This window comes from Danio aesculapii, chromosome 4 (assembly GCF_903798145.1).
Source record: "Danio aesculapii chromosome 4, fDanAes4.1, whole genome shotgun sequence".
NCBI classification, from domain to species: Eukaryota; Metazoa; Chordata; class Actinopteri; order Cypriniformes; family Danionidae; genus Danio; species Danio aesculapii.
The window spans coordinates 6,643,097-6,649,231 of NC_079438.1; positions in this window are offsets into that span (position 1 = coordinate 6,643,097).

Consider the following 6,135-nt stretch of genomic DNA (forward strand, 5'->3'; position numbering starts at 1 on the left):
ATGGTTCAGGTGGCTCTCAATGGTATTGAACACTGGTCAGTTTGTGTTGGCTTGTCACTGGGTTACCCCCATCCAGTGGCAACACAGTAGTCCTCACTGTTGTGGGAAGATTCTTGAAGGCAGCTCACTTTATTCCCCTCCCCTCATTACCTTTTTTTAAGAAGACAGCAGCCATTGTCTTGGACCACGTCTTCCTTATTCATGGCCTCCTAGTTGGCATGGTTTTAGACAGAGGTCCCCAATTTGTGTGCAAGATTTGGGCAGAATTCTGCCGACAGCTGGGCGACTGCTAGCCTTTCTCATGGGCACCACCACAGACCAGTGGCCAGGCCGAGCAAGGTAATCTGTGGCTGGAGAGGGTCCTGCGTTGCATCCAGGGAACCATCGTCTTGGATTTCTAGATTAACCATGGTCAAATATGCATATAGCTCCCTTCCCATCTTGTCTATGGGATTGTCTCCCTTTCAGTGCTGCTTAGACTACCAGCCCGCTCTGTAGACTGATTTCACGAGGCCGCAATTTTAAAAGCGAAATCAAGGTTGCATTGGAAAGAAACCTGGAAGTATAAGTTACTCATAAAGAGATTGTAATTTTGTTTGATGCCTAATCTGCTTTTAATTGTTTAAACTAAACTGAATGATATTAAAGTGATGTTTACACCATCTGCATTTTGAAATCGCAGCAACAGCTGGAGGTTTGTAGTCCACAGCATGTTGTTGCAATGTTTACAGTGCTGATTCTATACTTCCATGTTTTTTTCCCACCGCAGCCTAGCTGTCGTTCTTTAAAATGATGGCCATGTGAAATAAGCGTTTTCTCTTACCAAGAACCAGATGTCATTGTTCCCGTATGCATTCGTTTATTCAGAGATGCCTCCAGACATGGAGGATCACCAGAATAGGACTGGCAATAGGAATTAAGCGTCTGCCCCATCTATACATGTGTGGTCAGAAAGTCTGGTTGTCTTCCAAAGACATTCCTCTCACACTTCCCTCACATACATTGCGACCCAAATTCATTAGACCATTTCCCATTATCAAGTTGCTCAGTTCAGTGTTGGTTCAACTCAAATTAATCTCTAAGTTTAAAAACATTCATCCGTTTTTTCAGGTGTCTAAGATCAAACCCATTCTTCTCTCCCCCCTGCAGCCCATAACCTCTGCTCCTCTGCACTGGCTCCTGGATGTGGGGAGAGGTAGAGTTTATCAGTATCGGCTAGACTGGAAGGGTTATGGTCCAGAGGAGAGATATTGGATTCTGGCTCTGGATATTTTGGACCGCTCTCTCATTGATCAGTTTCATCAGGTCCATAGTGAGTCTAGGGGAATGCCAGGGGCCGTTCTTGAGGGAGGGGGTACTGCCACCGTACCTCACCCTTCTGCTTTCTCTTCCTGTTCTGGGTTACAGATTATCTCGTCATCTGCTTTTATTTGCAGTCACAGGAGCTCTCATTTCTCTTTTTCCTGTTTATACCACTTCATTTCCCTTAGTGAAGTTTAGTTATAAACAAATTTCGAGAGGATCACATGCTTATGATTGCTAGCGGCTGGATCCACATTGTCCAATTCTCAATGCACCAATCAGATGACTCCTAAGCTACTACAAATACCCTGGGTTACGTACCACCGCTATCTTCGTTTTGAAGACAGCTCTGCTCCGAATCAACTGCTACTGCTACTGCTACAACTTCAAAACGACTACATCTCCAACTATACTCCAACAACAACATCAAAAACTTCCACTTCAAGTGCCTCACACAACACATCCGCTGTGTCTTCGAACCAATTCTCCAGCAAGATCACAGTCAAAACTTGATCACCGTCCATGAACTCCGCTCAACTCTCAAGACGCCGGCGATTAAGCCATGGCAATAAATAACTCACTGCTCTCCTAGCGGTGCACCTGCAGTAACGTATATCGCATGCTTTAAGGGGAAGCCTCGCAAAAAAATAACTACTTCCCAACAAAGACTAAACATCTATAAAGCTTTTGAAAGACAAGACTCGCGTGACTAGAGAAATTTCAACCAATAACTCACCTTTCAAGCCTCCTGCCCGTCCACTGATCCATAACATTCCAAAGTAATTCGACTGCAAAGATCCAGACAATCTAGCCCCTAAGCTTTGGTCCTCGGCATGTTCGTGCGTAGAGAAACATGACAGAATGCGCTGTTATCATCCAATCTAGTCACGGAGCGCAGCTGCGTCTCCTACACATTAACGCTAGTATTTCTGGTCAACAAAATGGCAGCCGATCTTTTGATTGACACCCCATTGAGCCAATAGCTGGAAGAAGACTTGTCACCATCCAATGAGCTCCCAACTCGAGATGGTCCCGCCTTCTCTGACAATTTACATTTACATTTACATGTACATTTAGTCATTTAGCAGACGCTTTTATCCAAAGCGACTTACAAATGAGGACAAGGAAGCAATTTACACAACTATAAGAGCAGCAGTGAACAAGTGCTATAGACAAGTTTCAGGTGTGTAAAGTCTAAGAAGCAAAGCATTAGTACAAAACAATTTTTATTTATTTATTTATTTATTTTTTTTAGAGAGAGAGGGCACAGTTAGTGGTATAGCCAGAGAGGCAGTTGCAGATTAGGAAGGAAAGTGGAGACTAAACAGTTGCGTTTTTAGTCGTTTCTTGAAGACAGCAAGTGACTCTGCTGTTCTGATGTAGTTAGGGAGTTCATTCCACCAACTGGGCAGATTGAATGTGAGAGTTCGGGAAAGTGATTTCTTCCCTCTTTGGGATGGAACAACGAGGCGACGTTCATTCACAGAACGCAAGTTTCTGGAGGGCACATATATCTGCAGAAGTGAGAGCAGATATGAAGGAGCCAAGCTAACGGTCACTTTGTAAGCAAACATCAGAGCTTTGAATTTAATGCGGGCAGCAACTGGCAGCCATTTTATGAATGAGCTCGGCTACAAAGACCTTGTGAATTATAGGCTCGTGATTTAATAGCATTGAGATTCCAAACTTAATGTTAATGGATTAAAGTAAAGCCTATAACAACATTCCATTCACACAGTTTCTTCTAAGTGGTGACTTTATAGTTCAGAGTTTGATGTTGGCAGTTGATTTTATATATATATATATATATATATATATATATATATATATATATATATATATATATATATATATATATATATATACATACAGTGAGGTCAATAAGTATTTGATCACCCTGTGATTTTTCAATATCTCCTACATAGAAATCATGGAGTGGTCTAGAATTTTCACCATAGGTGCATGTCCACTGACAGAGACAGAATCTAAAAATAAAAATCCAGAAATCACGTTGTATGATTTTTAAACAATTTATTTGTAACTTACTGTGTCAAATAAGTATTTGATCACTTCAGTCAAAAATGTTTAATATTTGGTACAGAAGCCTTTGTTAACAATTACAGAGGTCAAACGCTTCCTGTACTTCTTCACCAGGTTTGCACACACTGCAGGAGGAATTTTGGTCCACTCCTCCATGCAGATCTTCTCTAGATCTGTCAGGTTTCAGAGCTGTCGCTGAGCAACACCAAGTTTCAGCTCCCTCCAAAGATTTTCTATTAGATTTAGGTCTGGAGACTGGCTAGGCCACTCCAGAACCTTGATATGCTTCTTACGGAGCCACTCCTTGGTTTTCCTGGCTGTGTGCTTTGGGTCATTGTCAGGTTGGAAGACCCAGCCATGACTCATCTTTAATGCTCTGACTAAGGGAAGAAGGTTTTTGCCCAATATCTCACAATACATGGCCCCGTTCATCCTCTCCTTTATACAGTGCAGTTTTCCTGTCCCCTGTGCAGAAAAACACCACCAGAGCATGATGCTTCCAACCCCATGCTTCACTGTAGGTATGGTATTTTTGGGATGATACTCATCATTCTTCTTCCTTCAAACACGGCGCATAGAGTTAAGACCAAAAAGTTCTTCTTTGGTCTCATCTAACCACAGGACTTTCTTTCATGACTCCTCTGGATCATCCAGATGGTCCCTGGCAAACTTCAGACGGGCTTTGACATGGGCTGACTTAAGCAGGGGAACCTTCCTTGCGATGCATGACTTTAATCCATGACGTCTTAATGTATTACTGATGGTAGCCTTGGAAACGGTGGTCCCAGCTCTCTTCACGGCATTGACCAGCTCCTCCCGTGTTGTTCTGGGCTGATTCTTGACCATTCTTAGCATCATTGATACCCCACGAGGAGAGATCATCCGAGGGACCCCAGTCCGAGGGACATTGACAGTCATCATTAGCCTCTTCCACTTTCTGACAATTGCTCCAACAGTTGTTCTTTTTTCACCAAGCTGCTTGGCAATTGCCCTGTAGCCTTTTCCAGCTTTGTGAAGGTCTACAATTTTGTCTCTTGTGTCTTTTGATAGCTTTTTGGTTTTGCCCATGTTGCTACTTGATTTTGGGGTGCACAGGTGTCTTTATGACAGCTAACGACCTCAAACCGGTGCTACTAAATTAGAATCATGAGCAGAGTCTAGCTGGACTATTTAAAAGCAAAATAACATGTCTTTGAGGGTAAGAAATCTGGCTGAAAAGCAAGTGATCAAATACTTATTTGACACAGTAATTTACAAATAAATTGTTAAAAAATCATACAACGTGATTTCTGGATTTTTATTTTTAGATTCTGTCTCTGTCAGTGGAAATGCACCTATGGTGAAAATTCTAGACCACTCCATGATTTCTAAGTAGGGGATATTGAAAAATCACAGGGTGATCAAATACTTATTGACCTCACTGTATATATATATATATATATATATATATATATATATATATATATATATATAAAATTAATAAATACAATTTTTACCCAACCAGTTAAATTAAACACATCTAGCACAGAAGTTAAATCGTAATGTGATTCATATGTCCATACCAAGCGGCAACCTCCCGCTCTCCCTCGGGAAGCCAATACGGAAGTAACTAAAACTGCAATTCATCAAAATTCCGCTAGTCCTGGCTCCATAATAGAGCAAATTGCAATTGGGCCCACTGTTACAATGGCCAACTTTCCAAAAAAAAAAAAAAAAAAAAAAAAGGGTTTGCAGCCTGGTACAAAGAACGATTTTGGTTCATAGCTATTATTACCCTCCATGACAACTGTGACAACTGTCATCCATTTCCTTTATATTAAGTTTGCATAATTAAGGGCGTGGCCACTTGAGTGACAGCTAGGTCTCGCTGGTCGCCGTCACTTCACCTCAGCTGAATCCGGCAGATTAGCAGCTGAACTCGGCATATTCATCGTATTTTTGTTTTGTTTTATGTGGCTTTACACAGTCAGCTGCCTCTTGGAATTATTTCTTACAATTATCAGATGATATGCGATGCTGTGTGCACTTAATTGTGCTCACAAACCATTCATGTGGCCTCCATTTCCCATGTGAGTAAAGTTATATACTTATACACCATCTCTATAAATGTGTGTATTTTATTTAAGATCATTTATCATTTATAATGTTCTTTAGAGCTGTAAAGCACTCCAGAATGTGACAGATTGATTAGCTGTAGGCTCTAGATAAGTCATCTGAAGCGTTATTATACAGTGTTATGCTGGAGTTCATCAATAGTCTTGCATTTACTAACACAGACTATATCTGAAGTGTTTGGAAGTAATTCGCGTTTTCCTCCTGTAGAAAACGTCATATAAACAATGCTTAGTGGCTCAATGTATTACAACAGTGTTTTTAAATGTCTAAACACTTTACTGATATAGTGTACAGCCAAGCACATGTGGTCAGAACACAACGAGTTGCAGGTAATAAAGTATTAAGTGTTTCTCCCAAAGTAAAGTCTGGCTGCCAGGTCTAAGCAAAGTGCCAGCAGGTGTCTGTAGCTCCGCTCACTCTCCGCCTCTTTGCCCTTGTTTGGTATCCCGCCGTGGGTGCGATGACGCGCGAACAAATGGCGACGGTTGGCCACACCCACTTGTAGCTTCTTTTGTGCTCTTCAGAAACCTATGGGTGACGTCACGGATGCTACGTCCATATATTTTACAGTCTATTGTCCATACACAAAGTGACATGCAAGTTCATAATAACAATTCAGTTGAATCTGAAATGGCAAAGGAACAACTCCATGCTTGATAAGTAGGAGGAGGACATTTC